The sequence below is a fragment of the Abramis brama genome (genome assembly GCF_963993115.1).
Source record: "Abramis brama genome assembly, chromosome: 20".
In the NCBI taxonomy this organism is placed as follows: domain Eukaryota; kingdom Metazoa; phylum Chordata; class Actinopteri; order Cypriniformes; family Leuciscidae; genus Abramis; species Abramis brama.
The window spans coordinates 3,602,062-3,615,801 of NC_139982.1; the positions used below are offsets into that span (position 1 = coordinate 3,602,062).

Sequence of the window (13,740 nt, forward strand, 5' to 3'; positions counted from 1 at the left end):
AAGATGTTAGCTGTTCCAATGTTGACTAAATTCAAACTAATGAATACATAGATAAAATGTAGGCCTATAATCATTTTTTTTTTACAAAGAAAGAGTACACTTGAAATATTGTTGAAATTGTAATTATTGTTGTAATTGTAACCTTTTTAATAAAATAGCTAAACATATTTACAAGATAGATGTAAGCAAAATCTTAAATGGTCAATATAAGTCTTCTTCTAAATATATCTTTTGTCCTTGCATTGTGGCTCAGTCAGTTTCACACCTGAATGAATGGCTCATCATTATGCAGAGTGGGTGGGACATTGTAATCTAAGGTGTAAACTACTCCTCGTTCACGCCCCCCTCGCATATTGGCTTTCCAAGCAAAACCTGTTTTACATCAATTTAAATCAATGTATGGTTTTATGTGAATGATAAAGCAAGACTATTTTCACATAATTTTGAAGAAAAAACTCTAGGCGAGGACATCCATTAGTCAAAAGTCTTATTGCCACATATTTACTATGTGTTTTGTGGCCTTATTTCAGAAATGTTAGTTTTTAGTTTTTTCAATATCCATGCATAAACATTATTCTCTCAAAAATGAAAACATGTACATACATGTGGCTCACATATTATTGTAGCCCTGTTTGTGCTTTATAGAGTGAATTTACACCTTTGCCATTAATATGTTTATAAGCAACTGAAAAAAGCACAAATGTCAGGGCATGTCAGAACTTCTCAAGGGCCCCAAAAACAGCCCAGACCCCAGAGGGTTAATTTTAAAAGACGAACAGAGAACCACAATCAAGGCATTTGTCGATCGGAAAGATGTGTTTGCCATCCTTCCCAGGGGCGTTTCTAGGTTTTAAAAACATCAGGGGCTGAGCCCGAAACATCAGGGGCTGGGGGTGGGTTACAAGATAACATGATTCGATAAAGAGAATAATATATATTGTAGGTCTATATGCAGGGGGCAGCCACACCAGCCCACATTACCCCACAGACACATGCATTCAAATGTGAGGTAGTTAGGGGGGTTCGGGGGCCTGCTCCCCCGAGAAAATTTGGATTTCTTGGCCCTACATATGTGCATTTTAAGGTGTTTGAAGGCCAAAAAAAATTGGATAACAATAGCTTTAAAAGCATGTCAGTGGGCAGTAGCATAAATTATTTGTCAAGCAGATAACAGATTCTTAAACATGAGAATGAGGATAAATGTTGAAATGAATGATCCACAGTACAAAATGGAAATGCAGAATGTTTCTGCTTATTGTTGACAATACACAATCACATATTCCAAACAGGAATGGCCTTAAATGAGAAATCTTTCAAGGATTATTTTGCATAGATGCTACATTTCAATCAAACACCAGTGCAATCTTTTGTTTGTTTATTTTATAAATATTTATACTTATATTTTGCTTTTAGTTTCTGTAATTAGCGAAGAACATCTGTGTTAAATAGGAATACATTGTAATAATGTTAATCAAGCTGACTAAATCACATGACTGTGCAGCAGTTCCAACACACTCACAATAAAAATACAATATAATTTAAAACAAAGACAAGCTCATTATACAAAGGAAATAATATTACAGATCTAGACAAATTGGGTTGCTTATAGTTAAAAGAATGTCAAGAACGATCATTTAGGCTAGATGTATTTTTCACATTTTTGGTCACTAATTTTTTTTTATGACACAAGTCAGTTTTGATGACTTTGCAATATTGATAAAATGTTAGAATATTAATAATGAAAAATGACGCAGCTTTAATCTCCCTTTTGGTTATTTCAATACTTAATTGACGACAGAACACAACGTTATATGCTCGTAGTTTCTTTTGCGTGATACAGGGCGCGCTGCATTTGCGCTTGATATTGAAGAGTGCGCGCCGCGAGCACACGGCTGATACGACAGGAAAGTTCGTTTTTCTGAGTTTTACTGACATATAGCCTGACAACATCTGGTCTGACAGAGGACTGTGCGGCGGTGCTGACTGCGTTATTTATTCTTTTTTTTTAAATTGCTGTGAGATTGTTTGCTGTTATCCTGGAGATATTCTAGGATCTAATCACTCACGTGGTGCGTCTGCAGAGACAGATTTCAACAATCACTAGTCAGAGACAGCACAATGAAATAAGGCAACTTATGATTTCGGGGGTTTACATAGGCTATTGTCCAGTTTCATATTTGTCAGTCAACTTTTCAAAAAACATTCGGGGCTACACTCAAAACATTCGGGGCTGAAGCCCCGGCAAAATCGGCTGACGACGCCTCTGATCCTTCCTACGGGATTCGGCAAAGGTTTAATTTATCAGCTGACTCCGATGGTCGCTAAGAAGATGGGACGCAATGAAAACCCTGTGGTCATTGTGGTTTCTCCTTTGGTCGCACTCATGGAGTGCTTTATTATTACTTTACTCATTACTTTACTACTTCTTCCTGCGTGTGTGCAGTTGAGCTCTGTTGACAACTATGCCTCGCTCAACATACGTCACTTACTGCGTTGCTCTGATTGGTTGTAGGTCTATCCAATTGAGTGCAGAGTTTTTTTTCCCTGGTTCGGTTAAGACACGCCTCATAATCACAGCCCTATGGAGCAGTATCAGACTCACATTCTGCCTAGAATATGAGTATGACGAAGTCAGGCTAATATCAGTGAGTTTTTGATTGAACTCTGCTCACTGTAAGTTGTGTTGGGCTTCTTCTAATCTCATGTTCAGTCTAACTCATATTCAAACTCTTCTGTTTCTCCGTTTGTAGGCCTGAGTTTGTAAATCATGCATTATTCACTTCTGCACATTGCTTTTCTGTAACTTTTGTGATGCTTATTTATTTAGTAATGTAATATTCATAGTGTACATTTCGGTAATACAAGTATAACAGAAATGTTCTACAGAAATGTATAAATATAGCTCTGCCATAGCATTTCACTGATCTTTTTCATGTATTATAATGATGTATTTCATGTATTTGTTCATGTTGTTCACAATCATGTATTTTGTTCAAAAGATTATACATGCTTCTGTTCTTGTTTAACGTACTCTAGGTATGTATTTTGCAATGTACACAACAAGTATATTAAACTGTTTTTTATTTCAAAGTGTGTAACATTTATATTAATTATTTTTGCACTTTTAATATACCATTTTGAATACTGGAAAAAAAACAGCTTTATAATAAGCTAGTAGTGTAATGCTAATGTATTTTCAATGAACTTAAATGCTATTGAAATGTTCTTGAAGCACATTAAAATGAAGCTTCAAATATATTCTAAATGTAGTTTAAGAAATATGAAAGTATATTTTAAATGAACTGTACAGAAATACACTTAAATTGCACTAAATGCACAATTTAATATATTAAAATATATTGTGTATAGCTTAAAATTGATCTTAAGCATAACTTGAAATACACTTAATATTCTTGAAGTTGTTTCACAATAATACATTTCATATGCACTTAGTATAGTATAATTTAAATATATTTCCTTTTCACCTGGGTGACGCAGTGAAAGGAGGATTTTAGGATGACGGGACACTCATTTATATGAGACTTTATTCAACAGGAAGAACAGCTCGTTCAGCACGTCATACGTCATTACACCAGTGGGTTTCAAACTTTTTTAAGAGCGACCCTTTTTTGTATTTTTTTATTGATATGACCCACATACTGTAGACCTACAACCATTTACATGCAATCAAGTCAAGCCAAGCATAAGAATACTCATGCAATGGGGTTAAATGCGCATTTGTCACTAAATGGCAAAAAAAAAAAAAAAAAATCAGCTTAGCACTTTTAGTTCACTCAAAAATGGAATTTCTGTCAGTAATCACTCTCCCTCATGTTGTTCAACCCCGTAAGACTTTCGTTCATCTTCGGAACACAAATCAAGATATTTTTGATTAAATCTGAGAGCTGGATCACTCCTTCATAAGCTTCAAGGTAATTGCATCTGCCCAGAAAGTTAGTAAAGACTAGGGCTGGGTATTGACACAAATTTCACAATTAGATTCGATTTCGATTCACAAGCTTGCAATTCGATTCGATTTCGATTACGATTCGATTCGATTCAATATCGATTATTTTGGATATCAGGAACAATACATGGCAAATTTTCTCAAGGAAAACAAATCTCTTAACTATTATTGTAAACTATGGGAGTCAGTTGTAGCCTATAGGCTTCATTAGCCTACTATAATATTGAAGGTAAAAATTAACTGATTTGTATACAAACACTTAAAATACACTTTTATTTATTTTTATAATAATAAAGTTATATGGAATTATATACAAATTTAAATGGTGGCTGTCATAATAAAACTTTCCAGATTTATTCAAACATGCATTAAATATTGAAGAACATTAAAAATTATAATGAATATGTAATATGGTGTATATATTTAACAAAATGCTCCTCTCTAGAGTTAATTTTTCTATCTGACTAACGAGTTTATGGTCACTGGATATGGTTTTTCTGAGGTAGCCTAAATGACGTTACATGACATTGTTTACTAACGTCTTTCCACGGTTGAAACACTGATTGAGCGATTCCATGTGACATGATACGGACTTCGATAAGTTGTACTCTATCTTTTAACACACTTTCAGATGCTCATTCATGTTTATTTCGCGCTGTAACTGGTGTTATTAAGGCGGAAGAGAAAGTCATGTGCACTCTGCGCTGCTGCTTCTCTAGAGCTGAGCTGCGCCAGAGCGATCTCACGCCACAGCGCCAAAACGGTAATTATGTTTTTGAATTTCGTAAGAAAATGGACGTAGTTTGAAATCTGATATTTTGTTTCATATCAATAATAACAAAGCACAAAGATTATTGCGATTTATTGGATGGGATGCGCGCAACAATGTTCCATTCATTCATCAACTGAAAACAGGATGACTAATCGATTCTTGGGATTTAAGAATCGATATTGTTTCGTAAAAATGAGAATCGATTAAAATCGAGAAATCGATATTTTTTACCCAGCCCTAGTAAAGACATCGTTAAAATAGTCCAAGTGACTACAGTGGCTCAACCTTAAGTTTATCAAGCGATGAGAATACTTTTCGTGCGCAAAAAACAACAAAAATAACAACTTTTGTCAACTCTTCATTTTCTTCTGTGTTTCTCTGAGTGAGTTCACGAGTGTAACAGCGCAGCGCTTCTGGGTCGTACGTCAGAACAGAGGATCACTATTTCATATTGTCTGCAGGTAGAACTGAAACACTAGTAATGCAGTTTTCATAATGCAGTTTTTGGGTTAGACTATTGGTCTTTTTATTTAAAGGAATGAAACATTTAAAGGATTAAAAGGGGTTAAAGGCAATCTAGAAAAATAAATGAAGTATTGGGTTGCTCTGTGTACCGGTACTGGGAAAATACCAGTATTTATATATATTATTTGAAACGGTGCAATGTCATGATTTTGCTCATTTCGGTACTTATGCTGCTGTTCTGAAGTGTGCTTCCCAAACTGACCCGAACCCGGCAAATGTGACAACATAGAACAAAATGTATAAGGCAGTTGAATCTCACTCAACATGCCCAAAACTATTTAATACACAGGGCAGTAGAAGTAAAATCTGGAAATACTTTGCTTATAAAACTGATACAGAACCATTAAACCTTGCCAAGCATCTGTCACTTGCCTATCCGGACTTGTACAAGACATTAAGAGATCGACAGGTGAGTTCATCATTCAAACGATCTGATTAAGACATTTATTTTCTTCTAACACTGATCAACGCACATACATATGATCATATCGTTTAAAATACACAATGTTACAGCGTGCGTTTTACACGCTAGAACCAAAGATGTCTCTATCTCATAATATTTCCACTTAAGTTTAGGCAGGTCTAACAGAATAAAAGTAATCAAATGTAAAAACACTGGATAGTCTTCACTGTTAATACATTAAACGGGAAAATCCTTACAATTAAAGTTAGAAAAATGATGTAGTGACAGACAGGAGCATGTGTTAGGCTGCTGTCACAGATCCGATATACACTACATGCAATGACGCACACTACACCATTTACATTCACGCAAGACATAACCGACTGCGTTTATGTGAATACTCAACAAGACGGACATTTTGACATAATTGTGTGTGTATTTGACCGTTTGAGGAAAACATACTCAGTGTTGAATGCGCAAGCTCTTTACAGGCGGCTTGTGTGTGCGTACAAACAGTCAGTATGTGTTCACACAGTGATAAAGAGTCGTACAAAAACCTCTGTCAGTCAGACGTCACAGTGACTGCACTGATACAGCTGAGAGAAACTGCAGCTGCTGATGGAGGATCACAAACTACACAATATCAATGTTTACCAAAGTTTCTAAAGACTTAAAAAAATAATGAATTCATTGAGTATATATACATTTATCTGTAGTAATATATTTGATATGAAATAAGAGTTAGAGCTGATATTGATTATGGCACTGGGATGTTTTATTGTCAGTGTTTCAGATCACAGTATGAGAGCGATGCGGAGTGAAGCAGAAACACCAGCTGTTTTTAATGTGTTTTCTCTCACTCCAGGATTGATCTCAGTGGTTTCTTTCATCAGTGGTCGTGGAAATAATATACATACTAACTAATCAGATTTGGTCTGAAAGGAAAGTTAGTGTTGATAGGCTGTCCCAATCAGTGGCGCCTGCACAATCCAATCACATTTGAGAGGGAAACAACAAATTGAGGGTTTCCGAGATGTTTCTTTTTTCCTTTTTTTTTTTAGAAGAAGTAACGGGTACTCACAGTTATGGATAGAAATGTAGTGGAGTAAAGAGTACAATATTTGCCTCTCAAATGTACTTGAGTAAAGTCATGAGTACTCCCCAAAAATGATACTCGAGTAAAGTACAGATCCCTCAAAATTGTACTCAAGTACTGTACTCAAGTAAATGTACTCCGTTACTGTCCGGCTCTGCCATCCACACATGAAAATTGGACAACTAGTCTCTCACCTTGCAAATAGTCTGCGCCAGTAGTTTATTTTGTGAACTATCTCTTAGATCAGCTGATTTGCAACAGATAGTGTAGGCCAGAGTGTGCCACCATTATAAGTTTACACTATCTGTTGCAAATCAGCTGATCTAAGAGATAGTTCACTCAAAATGCATAATTATTGAGTTGTCTCAATTCCTATAGTCTGTGGGCCAGTAAAAATAAACTAATCTCTGACTGAAACACCATGCTTACCTCATCTTGAATATATCATATTTAACATTAAAATATCATCATCATTCAAAGAATTCAACAATATATTCAAAACAATGTTAAAACATAACAATACATATAACAAAAATATATACATTTTACAACATTTTCATGAAAACCACAATGATATACTCATGCAGGGTTTCTAAATAAGTGCTTATATTTTTGGCTCAAGGGACTTCAGTAGGTAAGTAGCACAAATTCATAAATATGAAATAATAAATAACTGATTTTGAATTTATAGTCAGTGCAGGTTTGTAAGCCTGTCTACCCCTGTACTCCAGTATATTGCAGACACACTTGCTCTCTGCAGGGGTTTTCACAGAGAGGCAGCACGGGGGCTCTTCAACCAGGTCCTTGTATACTTTCTAGGATCAAACTTTGAAGTAGGGGGTCCGTTGATGTTAATCATTAAGTTTGATATGTTTGAGACCAGTAGGACAGCCCTTTTGTCTGTGCTTATATTGTTCATAAGGCTAAAGTTCCTCTCACACTCTGCTGTGCTGACAGGGAATGTTGTCATACAGTTAATGAGCGGTTTAGGTCATCTGTTGGGCTCTCTCAGTAGGTCCCGCATTCAGTGCTTGGTCTGTGCACAAGTTAAATCGCTTGCACAGTCGCTTAACTTGTTTTTCACCATGGCGGATGCTGGGGTTTGATGGCCATTTACTCTGATCAAGGATGCTGAGGTCCTTGAAGGTCTTATCTTCGAAAGTCAAGCGTTTCTCAAGATTGTTGCGACTGCATCATCATGATTGTAGCGTGGGAATGAGTAAAGTGATGAAACCGTCATTTATTCGTTAGAAGTATGTTTACATAACCTCTTCAAACACTGATAACTGCCAATGAAAAGATATTTGTTTACATTTTTTTAGATCAAGCATTGGAATAAGATTTTTATCGGTGGAGAACACCCAACAGAGAGACACATCCACCAACTAAGTTTTTTTATTAGTCAATTTTACCCACTGTTTCGAAAACCTACACTGGGATTAATATATAGTATTGAGTATGATTCTCATCATCTAATTAAGACAATTACTGATAGAAAGTCTGAGTAACTTTTTGTCCTTTGGTCTTTCTTCTGAAGTTTTGCACTGAAAGGGGATTCATGTCACCTTCATCAGTCCTTTCTTTAATTCACTGGAAAACATGAAGGGAAAGACCCTCAGACGTGTCATACAGGATAAATGCGGCTGCAGGTACAATTATATGATGGCTTGTTTCTGGTGTACCAATTGGCTTTTTTGTGCTTCCCTTGCTATGATACACATTTTTCTGATGGGATTGCCATGCTTTAAGTGTATGTTCACATTTTTAATCATATAACTAACAGTCTCAAATGACATTACTCTGTTCATGTTGTGTGAATGTGTTATAACGGCAATCGTTTGTGAAATTTAAATCAATTTTAAGATTGTTTAAAGGAATGGTGAAAAAAAAAAAAAAATCCTGCTTTAAGGACTTTTTAGTGAATCATTTCTTCGTTCCCCCTCCAGATTCTCCAAGGATCCGGCTGATTACTGGCAGTTTGGTGGAGGATTATTCTTTAACTGCTACATTGCACTATCACTTCTGGTACGGATTCATTGACCTTTTGTGATATGTTTTGATTTGACTTAATTTAATAAAAATTTACTTCATTTTATTGAATAAGTAATAATAATAATAATAATAATAATTCGTTACATTTATATAGCACTTTTTCTGAGACCTCAAAGCGCTTTACATAGAAGGGGGGAATCTCCTCAACCTCCACCAATGTGCAGCATCCACCTGGATGATGCGACGGCAGCCATATTGCGCCAGAACGCCCACCACACACCAGCTTACTGGTGGAGAGGAGACAGTGATGAAGCCAATCAGTATATGGGGATGATTAGGAGGCCATGATGGACAGAGGCCAATGGGCAAATTTGGCCAGTATGCCGGGGTTACACCCCTACTCTTTTTCGAAGGGCATCCTGGGATTTTTAATGACCACAGAGAGTCAGGACCTCGGTTTAACGTCTCATCCGAAGGACGGTGCTCTTTGGCAGTATAGTGTCCCCGTCACTACACTGGGGTGTTAGGACCCACACAGAACACAGGGTGAGCGCCCCCTGCTGGCCTCACTAACACCTCTTCCAGCAGCAACCTGGTTTTCTCAGGAGGTCTCCCATCCAGGTACTGACCAGGCTCAGCCCTGCTTAGCTTCAGTGGGCAATCAGTGTTGGGCTACAGGGTGATATGGTTGCTGGCTATGTATAGTTGTATGTAAGTACAATGTATAGTTAGGTTTCTGAATTAAAACAGTGCAATGTTTCTCCACAAATATTATCAGATATATACGGAGCCCCCAGGGGTCAGGCGAAAATTGTTGAAAATATAAACCTGCATTGAAAGATATAAGCTAAAGAACAACAGACCACAACCCTCTCAGCTCAACACCACCATTTGTTGATTTCTTCGTCCGTTTTAAAGATGAAATCATGACCTTATTATGATAGTAACGGTAACTGACACATGGAGTAATATATATATAAAAAAACTCAGTTCCACCTTGGGGCTCTGAAGAACTGCTTGTGAATAAATGGCTGAATACATCAAATATGTGTTTTAGAGTGGATAGTGTTGTATACTTTTTTCTACCCGACTGTAATTGAACTGTAAAGTGAAAATCTTGTACATGACTTATTTTGTATTCAGTTTTCAGGGTTTTTTGCTTTTATTTATACAGGATAAGTGCAGACAGCGGATGAGAAGTGAAGAGGGAGCGAGAGGAAGGCTGGGACTCTGTCGAGCGCTGCACAAGGCTTTGCATTTTATTGAGAATTTAAAAACTTTTTTTACTGTTCATTTTAAATATTAAATGTTGTATTTAATTTAAGGTTTACTGTAATTGAACAAAAACTGTCTTTAAATATTCCACTTAGATTTCTACTTCTACAGGTTTTTAACATTACATTGAAAACATCATTTTCACTGCAAGTAAAAGTTTGAGATGTTTTTCATCTGTTTTAGAAAGTATTTTTAGACTTTTTTTGTTTTGTTTTCCAAAATAAAACTTGTTTTACAATCTTGAGCATGTGTTAACTCTTTATTAAATGTGTTTGTAATTAAGCCATTGCTGCCAGTCATTTGACAGTTAACCATTTTTTACTGTACAGTATGTACAGTTAATCACACATTCAGTCAGCATTGCCATGACTCATGTTCCAACTGAAAACTAGTTTGTAATTGAATGTAAAATTGTATTCTTCCATGATGAAAGGTAAGACAGTGAAACAATTAACGTCACGATATCAATGTTGATTCAATTTGCAAAACCGAAGCATAATTCAACATTGTTTCAACGTCGTCATACAACCTTTATTCACCCATATTGAAGAAGAGACGGTGAAACAACGTCACGATATCAACATTGATTCGATTTGCAAAACCGAAACATAATTCAACATTGATTAAACCTTGGTCCCTGACGTTGATTAACCGGTGAATCAACGTTGAAATGCCGGCTGGGAGGCTTGCTGTATACTGTGGGATTGCGGGGTTCATCATCCGCAAAAACCACAGTATATGATGAGCCACTCAGTAACAGGGCATAGTTAAGATGTTGCACAATAATCCATAGAATATTGCTTTTGGGTATTAAATAATTCAAATGGTCATTTAGACCAAACTGAAAAATACCTATGAGAGCAGCATCATTAAAGTCCACAGTTCACAGAGTTCCTCCACATACGTCTCCACGGGACGATCCCCCTGGCGTAGATGCAGGAGGGCCACTGCTGGGTTCATAGGAGAAGGTCAAGTATTCTTTAAGGATCCACTGCAGGCAAGCCTGTAGAACCCAAGTGCAGTTTAATTAACATAAACTAAATACAATGACACGGGGGGCTTGACACGGCAAAAGACCATAACCTCACCAACAGTGGGACATGGACAATACTTGACAAGGAACAAGGCAAACACGAGGGCTTAAATACACAAGGCTAAATGACAAGACAAGGGACACCTGTGAACATAATCAAGACAATTAACCAATGACAAGACACATGACAGGATCACACGTCTAGAACAGGGAATCACATGACAAGACAGTGACATGAAACATGAACCAAAAACCAAATCAAACCATGACTTATACGTATAAAAAGATAAGTGGTTTGGAGTATTGATGCTTGTTGCTTACAGAAATGTAAATGTGTGATTGATTTGAGGATGCTTTCCATCAAAACACATTTTATAAAATAAATATTTTATGTTTTGACAATAAACTCAAGAAGGCAAAGAAATCATTCATCCCTTTCCTTGGTCTCCCTCTCTCTCCTTTATTCTCTCTCAATTGCTTCTTGATGTCTTCTTTCTTCTATCTTTCGGTCTTCTCGTTCCCGTCTGTCCTCTCGCTCTTGTCTTTCTCTTTCTCTACGTTCCTCCTCCTCCATTTCCCGCCATCGTCTCTCCTCCCTCTCTGTTGCTTCTCGCTCTCTCCCGGATCAGGTCCTCAAACTTGTGTCTTCTTTCTCTCGCTGGCTCTGGTCTCGCTGAGGATGAAGAGCCCACAGCAACATCGGGCCGGATGAGGCAATAAGGGCCGGTGGAGTGATGGAGGGTCTCGTCCACTTCCAGGACTCTGCTGTGCTCCTCATCCTCAGTGCTCACAATACATCACTCATTTTAATCACTCCATTTACATAGTCATAATCTGTTGCATTAGTAACAAAATCATTATACTTTATATTTCGGTTTAAGGTTTTTACAAATTACAAATTTATTTTACTTTGCCTTGCAGGCTCTTCTCCACCACAAAAGCTCTGCAACAAGTGATCAGAAATCAAGAATCAAAAACAAGAAAAACAAGAAAATTAACTGGAAGACAATACATATATTTTTTTATAATTATTTTCTATAGTATAAAAGTGTTCCTCAAAACCTTTGACTGTGCGTGTGTTCATCGGTCCCTGTAACATCCAAACAAGATTTAATGTTAGATCTGTCATTTATGTGATCAAAAGGCTACTAAATCAGAGACAAATAAAATCTAAAAATGATCTTCAGTTATGTAAATCTTTATGTAAATTAGTAAAATAAGCATTTATGTGTGTAATGTAAAGTGTTGACAAAAGCTTAGGCCAAATGGATGACATTATAGCACACATTCAACACACACACGGCTATCTGATGTGTTTTCATCTGGAAGATGTATTTTTAAGAGTTTCATCTGCCATACTGTACGTCTGTCAAATGTCCCGTCAAATATTAAACACACATTTAGGAAACGTCTATGTTGCATTTGGTTACGAGTGAAGCTGCACTTTTTTTAAACAAACGTTTATCAGATGTTTGTACACAGTTAAAGCAATGCTGTCAAGAAAACGATGTTTAACAAATCTTGAGAAGTGTGTGTGCTTAATGAAGCACGACTGGTAGCTATATGAAAATTAAAAATCTGACAGCAACTTAATATAATTTCCTCTTCAGTTGTTAAATAAGTGCAATTTAAATATTAATAATGACTGAATCAATAATATGTATGATTCTGTCAATAGACTCTTCAGAAATGTGTGTATAATAGCTTGGCATTTCTCAACATGAGGAAGTTGTTTGATAATGTGTTTGTGACTGATCTACAGTCTTCAGGATAATGATTTAAATAGAGAGAGTCACTTTGCATTGTCAGCACATGCTTCAGTGCTCTGAGAGTGTTTATAGTGCTGTGAGTTTAACACTTCATGACTGAGAGCAGAACAGAACACACTCTTCATCATCACACAAGACTAAACTACAGCAATGAACACAATCAACATCTTCATCTGGACCATTGCACTGTTTATTCAAGGTTTGTGTAATACAGTATTTATTTACAATAATTATTAGTTTTTTTAAAATGTTAAATGTATATATTTATCATATACTGTATATTATCCTATATATCATTTACATTTTTCTTTGTGTTTTCTTTCAGAGTGTAGAGGACAGATCACTGTAACTCAGAGTCCATCAATACCAGCAGTTCAACCAGGAGAAGAAGTCAGAATAAACTGTAAAACCAGCAGTGATGTGGATGTGTATAGTGGTTATCATTTATTAGCCTGGTACTCACAGAAACCTGGAGAAGCTCCTAAACTCCTCATATATTATGCAACAACCCGTAATACTGGAACTCCATCTAGATTCAGTGGCAGTGGATCTGGCAGTGATTTTACTCTGACCATCAGTGGAGTCCAGACTGAAGATACAGGAGATTATTACTGTCAGAGTTTACACTGTCCTAGTAGCTGTGTGTTCACACAGTGATAAAGAGTCGTACAAAAACCTCTGTCAGTCAGACGTCACAGTGACTGCACTGATACAGCTGAGAGAAACTGCAGCTGCTGATGGAGGATCACAAACTACACAATATCAATGTTTAGTTCAAAGTTTCTAAAGACCTTAAAGGTAAATATGATATAAGATTTTCTTTATGCTAAAATACATTAACCCAGTTCATTGTTAATTGACTAATACTAGTTTGTCACTCATGTGTGTCTCTCCCTCAAATGCAGGGC

General features: G+C 36.5%; 1 protein-coding gene and 1 long non-coding RNA gene across 2 annotated transcripts in view; both read left to right on the forward strand.

Moving 5' to 3' along the window:
- LOC311071437 (zinc finger protein 862-like) overlaps window positions 1-13,740 on the forward strand; it is a 127,997-nt gene that overhangs the window by 91,695 nt on the left and 22,562 nt on the right. The window lies entirely within an intron of this gene.
- LOC311071110 lies at window positions 8,157-9,351 on the forward strand. The gene is made up of 3 exons (XR_014603750.1): window positions 8,157-8,412; window positions 8,710-8,788; window positions 8,910-9,351. It is a non-coding gene; the product is annotated as an uncharacterized lncRNA (long non-coding RNA).